The sequence below is a fragment of the Clarias gariepinus genome, chromosome 3 (assembly GCF_024256425.1).
Source record: "Clarias gariepinus isolate MV-2021 ecotype Netherlands chromosome 3, CGAR_prim_01v2, whole genome shotgun sequence".
Classification (NCBI taxonomy): domain Eukaryota; kingdom Metazoa; phylum Chordata; class Actinopteri; order Siluriformes; family Clariidae; genus Clarias; species Clarias gariepinus.
The window spans coordinates 42,925,735-42,939,990 of NC_071102.1; the positions used below are offsets into that span (position 1 = coordinate 42,925,735).

The window sequence follows — 14,256 nt, forward strand, 5'->3', positions numbered from 1 at the left end:
GGGAGAACTTGGGAAGGTTAAAAACAAGACGTGCTGCTGCATTCTGGATCAGTTGCAGAGGACGAATCGTGGAGGCAGGTCTGCCAGGAGTGAGTTGCAGTAGTCCAGTCTTGAAAAAACAAGGGACTGAACAAGCACCCGAGTAGCCTGTGAAGAAAGAAATAGGCGAATTCTTCTGATATTGTAAAGAAGAAATCTACAAGAGCGGGTAAGTTTAGCGATGTGTGGGGAAAATGACAGATGATTGTCCATGGTTACCCCAAGATTGCGGGCGGTGGTTAAAGGAGTGGTTTGTTTGTTGTCCAGGGATATCATAAGGTCCTGGGGATAAGTCACAAGGGATAAAGAACAGTTCTGTTTAACTGAGATGGAGCTTCAGCTGATGAGCAGCCATCCAGGATGAGATCCCCTCCATGTTACCTCATATTACCTATTTTCTAGGTAAGAAGCAAACCATTGCCACACTGTTCCACAAAGGTTGTTCTGTGAGAGATAAAGAGACACAGTTCTTTCAAAGATTTTAGAAATAAAAGAGAGCAGTGATACCCGGCGATAGTTGTTAACTTCTGATGGGTCCAGGCAGGGTTTCTTGAGGATGGGAATAACCCTTGCCTTCTTAAAAGCAGCAGGAACATGACCAGATGATATGGAATGGTTGATGACGGTTTTGGTGAAGGTAAGGAGGTCTCCTGAGATGGCCTGGAGCATTGTGGAAGAGATTGGGTCTAATAAACAGGTGGTGGGGTTAGGTAACGAGATGATCTGTTGAATCTCATCAGATAACAGGTTGGAAAATTCTGCTAAGGGAGGGAAGGAAAGGTCCTGAAGTTCTGCCATAGGAGTTTGGTTGGGAGCGAAGGACTGGCGGATTGCTGCAATCTGCCCATCGTAGAATGTGGCAAAATCATCAGCAGTCAGAGAGGAAGGGGCAGGAGGAGTCGGTGGGTTGAGTATTGAGTAGAATATGTTGTGGAGTATGTTGCCAGGATCATGTGCAGAGGCTTCCAACTTTTCTCTGAAGAAGGTAGTTTTGGTAGAAGTCACGTCACAAATTTGAAGAGAAGAGTCTGGTAAGAGATGAGATCTGCATCAAGTTGTGATTTCTTCCATCTTCTCTTTGCAGTTCTTAAGTCTCTCCTGTTGTTGCACAGTACATCAGATAGCCAAAGAGCAGGACAAGATTTCTTCCTTGGTTTAGATGACAGCGGACAAAGGAGATCTATGGATGAGAAGAGAGAGGAGAGGAAAGTTTCATCGCCGGGCTCTAGTGGTAGAGAGGAGAAGGAGTCTGGGTCTGGGAGGGATGATAGGGTGCAGGAAGACACAGAGGAAGGGGAGACGGAGTGAAGGTTTCTGCGGGTAAAAAAGACATTTTGGTGGTTAGGTTTACATAGAATAGGAAGGGATATGGTGAAGGATACCAGGTAATGATCAGATTTATGAAGAGGAATAGTAGTGATATCTGTGACTGGGGAAGGGCGGCAAAAAACGAGGTAGAGAGAATTCCCTGCCTTGTGTGTAGGAGGGCAGCTGTTTAGAGTTAAAGAGAAGGAGTTAAGGAAAGGAAGAAGAAAAGAGGATTTAAGCTTGTCAGATGGAAGGTTGAAATCTCCTAGAACAGTGAGAGTAGTGTTAGCAGAAGTAAAAAGACTAAAAAGCATGTCCATTTCATCTAGAAAGTCTCCTAGAGAGCCAGGAGGACGGTAAATAACTAAGATGTGGAGGTTAATTGAAAAGGTTACCTTAGCTGCATGAAATTCAAATGATGAAAAACTGAGATGAGACAGGGTGATAGGCGAGAAGGACCATCTCTTGGACAACAGAAGACCCGTACCACCACCTCTGCCAGTTTCTCGTGGAGAGTGAGAGAATACATAGGCAAAGGATAGGGCAGGCTGTGTGGCTGAGTTCTGAGGAGATATCCAGGTCTCAGTTAGTGCCAGAACGTCAAAAGAGTAATGGGTAGCTAGGGCAGAGATAAAATCTGCTTTCTTTACAGCAGATTGGCAGTTTCAGAGCCCACCTACCACCAGTGCAGGGCAGTGAGACAGTACTGGAGGGTAGATGAGGTTTCTGGGAGATCTGCCTCTGCTGTGTGAGTAAAAGCATCTTGGTCTGTGAGAACTGACAGAGATAGGTTGAAGACACATGCTAGACTGAGGTAATTGTCTATAAAACTTGTAATTTCTTGGTAAACAAGAGTTTGAGTCAATTCTCTGTGCACTTGCTATCTAGAAAGTCGACTAACTTTTTTGCAGGATATGCTTATTAACCGCAGACACCTTCAATATATGTAGCTAAGCCCTGCCCACAATTCACACCTTCAGGAAGCCTGAAACTACTCTTGCTTAATTACCTGAGGACAAATTGCTTTAGACCTACTTGAATCACACTGCAATCAACACTACCAAACAGCGGAAACTAGGTACAGTATACAGTAAGAACCAATCGTGTTTCAAAAACAGTACAAATGTTAAAAACCTACCTTACCAGTGGAGAAGAATGCAATTTAGAAAACTAAAGCACACTGAATTATGTTGCCCAGAGGAAGCATGTAAAGGGAAAAAGCAGTGGGTCTAAAACAAAAGACAGTGGAACACCAAATTCAACTTGAGAACGTGAGGAATGGTCACCATCTAAATCTACAAACTAATAACAATCGGTCAAATAGGATCTAAGCCATAAGAGTGCCGTTCCCTGAATTCCTAGTACATTTTCTAATCTGTGAAGGAGAATACTATGATCAATAGTGTCAAAAGCTGCACTGATGTCGAGTAACAAGTATAGTGATGCAACCCTGATCAGAGGCCACTAGGAGGTCATTTACTACTTTAACAAGTGCTTTCTATGTGCTGTTATGAGGCCAAAATCCTGAATGATACGGTTTGTTTATGCTATTTCTATGTAGATATGAACATAGCTGCTGTGATACTACCTTTTCCAGAATTTTAGAGATAAAGGGGAGGTTTAATATCTGCCTGTAATTGGAAAGCTGACAGGGGTCAAGGTCAGGTTTTTTGATTAGTGGTTTAATAACTGCTAATTTAAGGGATTTAGGAACATACCCACTGCTGAGTGAACAGTTAATTACTTTCAACAGGGGTTCTGTTATTGCTGGAACTATCTGCTTGAGAAAATGTGTTGGTATAAGATCTAATTTACAGGTTGACTATTTTGAAGAGAAGATAAATAAAAATAGTTCTCTCGCTTCAAGGGGAGTAAAGTATTTTAGGTTCTGATGTGATGTGATTAATTAATCATCTCGATCACTTAAATTGTCTGGTTTCAAAGCCTGATTTTTTTGCCTAATATTTATTTTGTTATTGAAAAAGTTCATGAAATCCTTACTACTGTATGTTGTTGAGATTTCTGCAGTGGTCGTGTTTTTAGTTAATTTAGCTATGGTGTTAAATAATTACCTAGGATTATTTTTGTTATTTTCTATAAGAGTGGAGAGATACATTGATCTAGCCGCACTGAGAGCTTTTCTATAGTTCTAATTTCCGAGCGGTTCGTTTTAGAGTGCGTGTGTGGTCATTATACCAAGGAGCGAGTTTCTTATCTCTAAACATTTTTCTTTTAACTAGAGCTACATTATCTAAGCTATAACAAAGTATTGACTCTAGATATTCAGTCACTTGATCGAGTTCTGTGGAGTCAGATGGTGATCCAATCAAAGTTGTTAACTCTGGGAGACTATTGATAAAGCTCTGGGTAGTATTCGATGTGAACGTACGTTTAAGGCGGTAGCACGGTGCTGTGCATACATTATTACTATTACACACTTTAATCATGACAAGACCGTGATCTGAAATAACTTCAGACTGTGCCTGACGGATCCAAAGGATAATATTAAGTCCATAGTGTGACCTGCTTCATGAGTCGGTCCTACTACACACTGATTTACTCTTACTGAGTCCAGAATGGACATAAATGCTGTTCTCAGAGGGTCTTCTGGATTCTCAAAATGAATATTAAAATCTCCAGTAATTACCGCTTTGTCTACGGAAACAACAAGGTTTGAGAGGAAATCTGCAAATTACCAGAGAAACTCAGAGTACGGTCCTGGGGGTCAGTAAATGATTATTAGTGGAATCGTCTGAGCTGACTTTGTTCCTATAGAGAATTTTAAATGCATTAAATTTAAATCTGTGTTTTTGTACGATAGCCAGATAGACATCGTTGTAAATAACTGCGACGCCTCCTCCTCTACCAGTTAGACGAGGCTGGTGTATGTAGCTGTATCCAGGAGGACTAGCTTCGTTTAAAGCTACATACTCGTTCTCTTTAATCCAGGTTTCTGTTAAACATAATATAATAAACTCCTGGTCTGTGATAGTTTCGTTAACAATAACTGCTTTAGATGCAGGAGATCTAATATTTAACAGTCCTAGCTTCAGAACAGAGGTGCCGGCTGCGCATTCAGTATGATCCGGGTTTGTGGTATCTATGGTAATTAAATTACTAAAACAGACATTGAGTTTTTCTAAATTTTTGTTTAGCTCGGGAAATAGACACAGTCTCAATACAGTGAACCTTGAGTGACGACTCTATGCAGCTAGCAGGCAGTTGGTTTAGCCTGTCTGTCTGCTCCCTGGCCTGGGCTCTAGATTGTCACCGGTTAACTAGGTCTCTTCTGAGACTATGAGCTATATTACAGGAAATGAGAGCAGCACCTTCCTGAGTGGGATGGCCTAACAGGCCAGTTTTGCCCTCAAAGGTCTTCCAATTATCTATGAAGCCCACATTATTTTCAGAGCACCATCTGGACATCCGGCGGTTCAGCGACCATAACCTGCTGTAAGCTATGTCACCACGTCTCATTGGGATGGGACCAAAGCATGTTACAGGTTATAACAGCAGGAATAAGAGAAACTGCACTAGTTAAGATTGCAAATGACTTGTTTTTAGCTTCGGACCATGGCTGCATTTCAATACTAGTCTTGCTTGATCTTAGTGCTGCATTCGACACTGTAGATCATAATATTCTCATAGATCGCTTACAAAATCACATAGGTATTCAGGAACAGGCATTAAAATGGTTTGGATCATACCTGTCTGATCGATACCATATTGTAGATCTAAATGGAGAACTGTTTGGTGTAATGCCAGTGAAATATGGGGTCCCACAAGGGTCAGTTTTAGGACCTCTGCTGTTCTCAATATACATGCTTCCCTTGAGTAACATCATTAGAAGACATGGGATTAGTATCCATTGTTATGCTGATAATACCCAATTATATATCTCAACAAAACCAGGCGAAATACCTAAATTGCCTAGATTAACCGAGTGTGTCCAGGACATAAAAGATTGAATGACCAATAACTTTCTTTTACTAAACTCAGACAAGACAAAGATATTACTCATCGGCCCAAAAACCAGCACACAACAGCTTTCACAATTTAGCCTGCGTTTAGAAGGATGTACTGTTACTACTAGCTCAACAGTAAAAGACCTGGGCGTAATATTAGACAGTAACTTGTCATTTGAAAATCATATTTCCAATATCACGAAAACAACCTTTTTCCATTTTAGAAATATCGCCAAACTTAGGAGCATCTTATCCGTATCTGATGCAGAAAAGCTAGTTCATGCATTCATGACCTCCAGACTGGACTATTGTAATGCATTACTAGGTGGTTGTCCTGCATCCTCAATAAACATGCTTCAGTTAGTCCAAAATGCAGCCGCCAGGGTTCTCACTAGATCCAGAAAATATGATCATATAACCCCAATATTATCATCCCTGCACTGTCTACCTGTTCAGTTTAGAATTAATTACAAAATAGTATTACTTACATACAAGGCTTTAAATGGTTTAGCTCCCACATACCTAACCAGTCTTCTGATACGCTATAATCCACCATGCTCCTTAAGATCACAAAACTCTGGACTTCTTGCAACTCCCAGAATTTCAAAATCTACAAAAAGGGGTGGGGCTTTTTCATATTTATCCCCAAAACTTTAGAATAGCCTTCCAGACAGTGTTCGGGGCTCAGACACCGTTTCTCAGTTTAAAAGTAGACTCAAGACGCATCTTTTTAATCTGGCATACGCGTAACTCATCCCATAACTTCATACTTCAGTACATCTATCCTGAATGGCAACTATGCTAATTCTCTTCATCTGTTCTGTACTTTTCTACCCATTCCGAGGCATCTGGAGAAAGGCCAACCCTGCGAGGATCCTGAGGCATCCAGAGAAGGACCAACTCCAGCTGAATTCTGCCTTATTATGGTTGGAGCTAAACATCTTGCTCCTGTGCTCCCAGTAATCCAGATCCCATCTGCCCTCTGCACCTACGTACCTACTATACTCTATGTTGAACTGGACATGTTAATTTAAAGAATTTCTGTTATATTGTACTGTACTTTCAACTGCATAACACACATGTTGTGTTATATCATCTCTATCTGTTATCACCCAAATGAGGATGGGTTCCCTGTTGAGTCTGGTTCCTCTCAAGGTTTCTTCCTATTGCCATCTTAGGGAGTTTTTCCTTGCCACTGTCGCCGTCACCCTTGGCTTGCTCATCAGAGAAATTTCATTCATTCATCTCATTATTATCTAGACACATTTTTCTCACACATACACAATTTATTATATATTTTTTTTTTATGAATGAATAATTTTTAATGAATGTCTTCATTTTTGTGAAGCTGCTTTGAGACAATGACCATTGTTGAAAGCGCTATATAAATAAAATTGAATTGACTTGAATAACAGAGGGGGGCTGGGGTTATTGGGGCGGGGCCTGTACGACGACTTTCACACACACACTAACAGGTTGGGAATGACTGTTGTCTGGCTCACAGATTACATAAATTGTCTGAATAACAGATTACTTTTTTTGAAAAAATAACTAAATAACGGGTAATAATGAGTACTTAAATGGTGGCCCTAATGCGTTAGATTACTCGTTACATCAAAAAAGTAATCCAAGTACTTTGTATCATGTTACATCCAACACTGATTAGCAGGCCCTGGTTTCATCATCACAGACCCTGCTGCTGTTTTGTTATTGTTTTTCTTTTTTACCTTTTTTTGATTTATTCAAATATTATGTTTGTTAAACATAAGGACATGCTGATAGATTTATTAAAGCTAAGGATAACCTTTATGATCGGGCCATTGACATGTTCATTCCGATAAAAAGATGGACTTGGTTTTCAAGTAAACCGCAGAAGGATCCTTATTAAATTGAATTTGTTTTTATTGTTGATTGGTAGAAAAAAATAGTGTGTAACTGTTCTTCCTTTAAGTTCTGTAAGGTACATATTGAAGGCTGAGCATATTATCTGGTATGTAGTTTAAGATAGTCGACATTGTAAATGCAAGCTGGGTTTCTGGCAGAATTACACTATGTTCCAAATTATTACGCAAATGATATTTTTCTCTAATTTCCTTAATTAGTCAGTGCAAATGACAGTCAGTATAATTTTCTAGTTATTAACCATAAGTGTATACTTTTAATTTTTTTGAACAAACATCCTATTGATGATAATATTTATTTCAAAAATAAAAAACTGAAAATGCACTGTTCCAAATTATGCACAACTGAGTTAAAACAATTTATAGGCTATAAAGAACTGAAAATGGGTTTTTGTTAAATTTGCAGCTTTAGGGGGTTATATTTACTGAAATTAAAAGATATTTTAATCAAAAACATCCTAACAGGGCATGTTGCATCTTGACATAGGACCCCTTCTTTAATATTACCTTCACAAACCTTGCATCCATTGAACTTGTGAGTTTTTGGACAGTTTCTGCTTGAATTTCTTTGCAGGATGTCAGAATAGCCTCCCGGAGCTGCTGTTTTGATGCAAACCGCCTCCCATCCTCATAGATCTTTTGCTTGAGGATGCTCCAAAGGTTTTGGGTTTGAGGTCAGAGGAGGATGGTGGCCACACCATGATCTTTTATGCCCATAACAGCCAACGACATAGAGTTATTCTTTGCAGCATTAGATGGTGCATTGTCGTGCATGATGGTTTTGTTACGGAAGGCACGGTTCTTCTTTTATTACCATGGAAGAAAGTGGTCAGTCAATATACTTTGCAGAGGTCATTTTTACACCTTCAGGGACCCTAAAGGGGCCTACCAGCTCAGGGGTAGCTCAGTGGTTAAGGCATTGGACTACGGGTAAGTCGCTCTGGATAAGAGCGTCTGCCAAATGCCTAAATGTAAATGTAAATGTACCAGCTCTCTCCATGATTCCGGCCCAAAACATGACTCTGGCACCTCCTTGTTGACATCGCAGCCTTGTTGGGACATGTTGGCCAGCCACCAACCATCCACTATTCCATCCATCTGGACCATCCAGGGTTGCACGACACTCATCCGTAACCAAGACTGTTTAAAAATTAGTCTTCATGTATGCCTGGGCCCGCTGCAACTGTTTCTGCTTGTGAGCATTGGTTAGGGGTGGCTGAATAGTAGGTATATACACAACTGCAAGCCTCTAAAGGATCCTACACCTTGAGTTTCGTAGGACTCCAGAGGCACCAGTAGCTTCAAATACCTGTTTGCTGCTTTGTAATGGCATTTTAGCAGCTGCTCTCTTAATCCGATGAATTTGTCTAGCAGAAACCCTCTTCATTCTGCCTTTATCTGCACAAACCTGTCTGTAGACTTAATCAGCCACAAATGTCTTCACAGTATGATGATTACGCTTAAGTTTTCTTAAAATATCTAATGTTTTCATACCTTGACCAAGGCATTGCACTATTTGATGCTTTTCGGAAGCATAGAAATCCTTTTTCTTTCCCATATTGCTTGAAACCTGTGGCCTGCCTAATATAAATAAAATGTGGAACAACCTTCTTCATTACTTTTCCTTTGATTGGGTTTATCTAGCAAACTAATTATCACACGTGTCTGAGATTCATTTCAGTGATCCAAAGAGCCCCGAGACACAATGCCATTCATGAGTTTAATTTAAAAACTAAACATTTAATGTTTGACGCTTACATCCACTTTGCATAATAATTTGAAACAGTATAGTTATGACAACAGGACTAGATGCGAGAGCCAGAAGTTTCAACAAACCTGAGTAATTGGAATACAATTTGTTGACCAATAGAAAAAATATAACTGTGTAGTATAACTGTATAATTCTATTTATGTAGACAAAAAATGCTGGTACTAACAAAGATGCTGATTCAGGTGTTTTATTTCTAATCAGATTCCCCTAAAAACACCAGAGCAGTGGTTCTTTCCTCTGGAGACAGAGTGGAGGGGGATTCAGTGACTCTGAGCTGTAGCAGTGATGCAAACCCTCCTGTTCTCAATTACACCTGGTTTAAGCAGAGAGCAGCTGCAGACACACTGCTGACAACAGGCCAGAATTACAGCATCAGCAACATTAGCTCCCAGCACAGCGGACTGTACTACTGCACTGCTCACAACCAGCTGGGACAGCACAACTCCACACCAACACTCCTGGATGTGTTATGTAAGTGCAGTGTACACACTTTCATTTTGCTGTATGAAGCAAATGTTTTTAACCCAAATTGATTGATATTTATGTAATAAACACTATACCAGTCATGAACCACAAATTGTGGGCATATTACTACATAAAACATAGATCATGTAATTGATCTAATAGATCTAAACTAAGTGACATTTACTTAAGTAAACCACGCCTCTTGTATGTATGTGTGTGACCTGTTTTGAAGCATGAGTTCTGAGTAAGTGTCTGTTATCTCTCTTCTGAAGCAGCCTCCTATCAAAATATATTACAGTGGCGACAAAGATTAGGAGTATTTTCAGAGACTGTTAGTGTGGAAGAAACACTGTGTTGCACTTGTCGTAGAAGTAAAAAGGAACATGGCACAAGTTGAAAGCCATGGCTTTGAGGCAGCTATCAGTGAGCTGTAAATTTGGACAGTATTTAAGTGATGCGCTCAGAGACAGATTTGTGAGGGGACTCAATGCAGAGTCGATGCAACGCAAACTACTGAGTCAAAAGGATTTGACGTTTAACCAGGCTTGTGAAATTGCGTCGTCCATGGAGCTCGCACCGAGAAACACGCTGGAAATTGCGCGTAAAACTAAGGATTTACAGTCAGTGAATGCTGTGAATGAAGCAAAACTTTTTCATAAGAGAAAAAAAGGGACGTTTAAGGGGTGAGATGATGCTGAAAAAAAAAAATACCAGAAACAGAGACAAGAAGAAAGTAATAAATGTTACAGATGTGCTGGGAAACATTCTGCTAGAGACTGCAGGAAAATATGTTGTGTGTGATAGAATCGGACACATTTCTAGAGCCTGTAGAAATAAAAGAGCATATATATATATATATATATATATATATATATATATATATATATATATATATATATATATATATATATATATAATACCACGCACCTAATCGGCAGGAACGTGGTGCACTTGGCCGTGGTGTATTATAAACCTGCGGAATGTTTCACTGTTTATGCTCACATAAGAATCATGTAAAAAAGTGAGGGAAATGTGGAAGTGATGTGTGGCCATTCAAGAAGAACTAAACCAAAGACTTCTGTAACAACACTGGGTGTAACATCTGCATAGTGACACTAAACAGCTGAACACTCTCACTCTCATTTTTATAAAAGTACAGTTTGGTCTGTGCAGTTAGTGCCCTTGTAGAGAATAAATAAATAAACACCTTCCAACCCTCTTTCAAAAGAGTAATATAGACCATTGTTAGTTTTAATGATTTGGCTAAAACTAATTATCACTAAGTACCCTAACACCATAGATTATTCCAAATTTCAATTCCAAATGTATAAATATGCATGCTTTATATATAAAATACTTTTCAAATAAAATCGCTATTACATGACCCTAAAGTTTAGTTTAGCACTGTCATGCACACTCAGAGCGCGACCGGCACTAGGACCCGGAAGTAAGGCGGTCGCGAACCAGGAAGTATAAAAAGGGTAAACAAACCTCTACACTCTGCTCAGTCATTTGAGTTCGCCCATGTCGCCTCGGACCGTTTCACCGAACCGTGAGTACTCACCCTCTTGGGTTTACTTCCAGATTGAGTGTGTGTTTATAGGACGCGGGTTAGATTTGTGTCTCTCCCTTGCTCCCCATTTGTGAGAGTCCTTAGATCAAATAGCGTGATTATCCTGCCTATTCGTGTCACTCCGCGTTTGGGTTTACCATTCACGCTACAAAGGGCTAACCGCTAAAGCTACGTCTTCTGCTCTCCTCGGGTTAGTTCATGACAGAATGACTGAGCCTTCCGCGGTAAACCCAGCGGAGCACGCGCGTCTTTGCGATGTGGTGGATCGGCATGCCAAGCTAATCGACAAGCTAACCGGAGATCTTACTGCTCTGCGCCGGAGCATCCGAGACGTCGCAGAGGTGGCGGAGCTTCGGTGGGAGAACGCGGATCTCCGCGCAGCTGTTGCTGGCGCGGCTAGCCGGCCCCCCGCCGCGGAGGCCGCGGCGCCGCATCAACCCCCCCCCCCTCCTTCTGACGTTTTTCTCGCGCTTCCAGATAAATGGAATGGCACGGACGGGAAATGTAGTGTGTTTTTGACAGCGCTAGATCTGGTGTTTGAGTTTAATTCCACCAAATACTCCACCGATCGGCTACGCATTGCTCTTCTCGTCTCGTTGCTAACTGGGCAGGCAGCTGAGTGGGCCACGGCGGTACTGCGCTCCGACTCAGACACAGCGCACTCCTACAATGAATTCTCACGTCAACTACAGCTCACTTTTGAACATCCTGCTGGTGAGGTGGAGATCGGTACCAAGCTTTATCACTTACGGCAGGGAGAGTCGTCCGTGAGTCGCTACACGGCGGATTTCCGAACCCTCGCCATCCAGACCACCTGGGGAGATGCCGCCCTCCGCACGACCTACTTCGAGGGACTGGCGTCTCGCATTAAGGATGAGCTAGCCGGACGAGAGTTGCCCGCGACCCTGGAGGGTCTCATCCAATTGGCCCTCCGGATTGACCAACGCATGCTCTCGCGCCCGAAGCCGGCTCCTCGGACCCTGCCGCCCTCCATGTCCTCGCCCACCTTCTTCACCCCGGCCCCGGTTTTCGACGCCCGATCTACCGTCACTTCTACAACCACCGGACCTGCCGGATCTCCACCTCCCGCCGTGGTTAACACAGGAGCCGGGGAACCCATGCAATTAGGACGCGCCTCCTTGACCGCTGAAGAACGGGAGCGACGATTTAAGGAGGGACTCTGTGCCTATTGTGGGTCAGCGACGCACCACCGAGCTATCTGTCCAGTTCGACCGGGAAACGGCCAGACCCGGTAAGGAAGGAGGACCACTCGCCGGGTCATATCCAACTCTCCTCCACTTCGACCGATTCCTCCCGTCTCACGGTTCAAGTACACCTCTATTTTGGCCACAAACAAGTTAGGAGTACTGCGTTCATCGATTCCGGTGCCGCAGGTAACTTCATTGACTTCTCTTATGCCAAAAAATTGGGGTTAGAATTCGAGGCGTTATCCCAGCCGGTTCGGATTACCGCCGTCGACGGTCGGCCCCTCTCCACCAGTCCCATCAACACCCAGACTCGTCCCATCACCCTTATCATCGATAAACATCAGGAACAGATCAACTTTTATGTCACCCCCATCTCCTCTCCTCCAATCATCTTAGGTTTTCCGTGGCTCATCCAACATGACCCTCTCATCTCCTGGAGACAGAACCGGATTCTACAGTGGGGCGCGACCTGTACCGAACTGTGTCTACAGGCTGCGGCTGGGACGTGCTCTAGGGAGTCCGAGGCCCCCGATGTCGATGTCAACGCCATCCCCGCCGCTTATCGGGACCTGGCGGAGGTCTTCTGCAAGAGACGGGCCACTCATCTTCCCCCTCACAGACCGTACGACCTCGCAATAGACCTTCAGCCGGGAACTGTCCCACCCCGCGGCCACCTCTACTCATTGTCATCCACAGAGATGCAGGCTATGGAGAAATATGTGACCAACGCTCTACGCCATGGTACCATCCGGCCATCCTCTTCGCCTGCTGCCGCGGGGTTCTTCTTTGTGAAGAAGAAAGGAGGCGAACTTCGCCCATGTGTTGACTATCGGGGGCTCAATAACATCACCATCAAGAATCGACATCCGTTGCCTCTTACCAACTCAGCCCTGGACGTTCTCGCTGGTGCTACCATTTTCACAAAGTTGGACCTCAGGAGCGCCTACAACTTGGTACGCATCAGAGAGGGCGATGAGTGGAAGACGGCTTTCACCACCCCTACAGGACACTATGAGAGTCTAGTGATCCCATTTGGACTGTGTAACGCCCCCGCCGCTTTCCAACATTTCATAAACGATGTCCTCCGGGACATGCTAGGCCGGTGGGCATTCGTTTACCTGGACGATATACTCATCTACTCCCGTTCTGTTGATGAACACATCCAGCACGTCAGGGCGGTCCTAAAGAGATTACTTGCCCACCAGCTGTACTGTAAGTTGGAGAAGTGCGCCTTTCACGAGCGCTCCACCACGTTCCTGGGTTTTATCATCTCGCCCCAGGGTGTGGCCATGGACCCGCAGAAACTCGAAGTTGTGCGTCATTGGCCCCTACCCAAGACCCTCAAGCAACTTCAGCGGTTTCTCGGGTTTGCGAATTTCTATCGTCGCTTTATCCGGGACTACAGTACAGTTGCCGCGCCACTGACCGCCCTGACTCGCCCATCATCCTTCCCTTTTCATCTAAACCAGACCGCCGTCTCTGCCTTTAAGAAACTCTGCTCCCTTTTTACCACTGCTCCTATCCTCCTCCACCCGGACGCCAGTAAACCCTTCGTTGTAGAGGTGGACGCTTCAGATGTGGGCGCTGGAGCTGTTCTCTCTCAACGAGGTCCAGATCAGAAACTACACCCATGTAGTTTCTTCTCCAAAAAATTCGATTCCACTCAGCAGCGATACGGGGTAGGGGACCGCGAGCTGTTGGCCATAAAGTGGGCTTTGGAGGAATGGCGTCACTGGCTCCAGGGCGCCAGGGACCCATTCATCATCTGGACGGACCATCAAAATCTAATCACCATCCGAAACCTCAAGCAATTAAACCCCAGACAGGCGCGGTGGGCTCTATTCTTTGAGCACTACAATTTCCATCTCTCTTACCGCCCGGGGTCTAAGAATACCAAGGCAGACGCGCTCTCTCGTCAACATGAAACTGACAGCCCCCGGGCAGACCCCGCGCCTGTCCTACCACCCTCAAAGATCATCGCACCCCTACTATTGGATTTGGAAACGAGGGTTCGCCAGGCGCAGAC

At 43.5% G+C, this 14,256-nt stretch overlaps 1 pseudogene; it reads left to right on the plus strand.

Annotated features, from left to right (window-relative positions):
• LOC128518714 (uncharacterized) overlaps positions 1 to 13,446 on the plus strand; it is a 59,459-nt pseudogene extending 46,013 nt beyond the window's left edge.
• Positions 13,447 to 14,256: the final 810 nt, after the last annotated feature.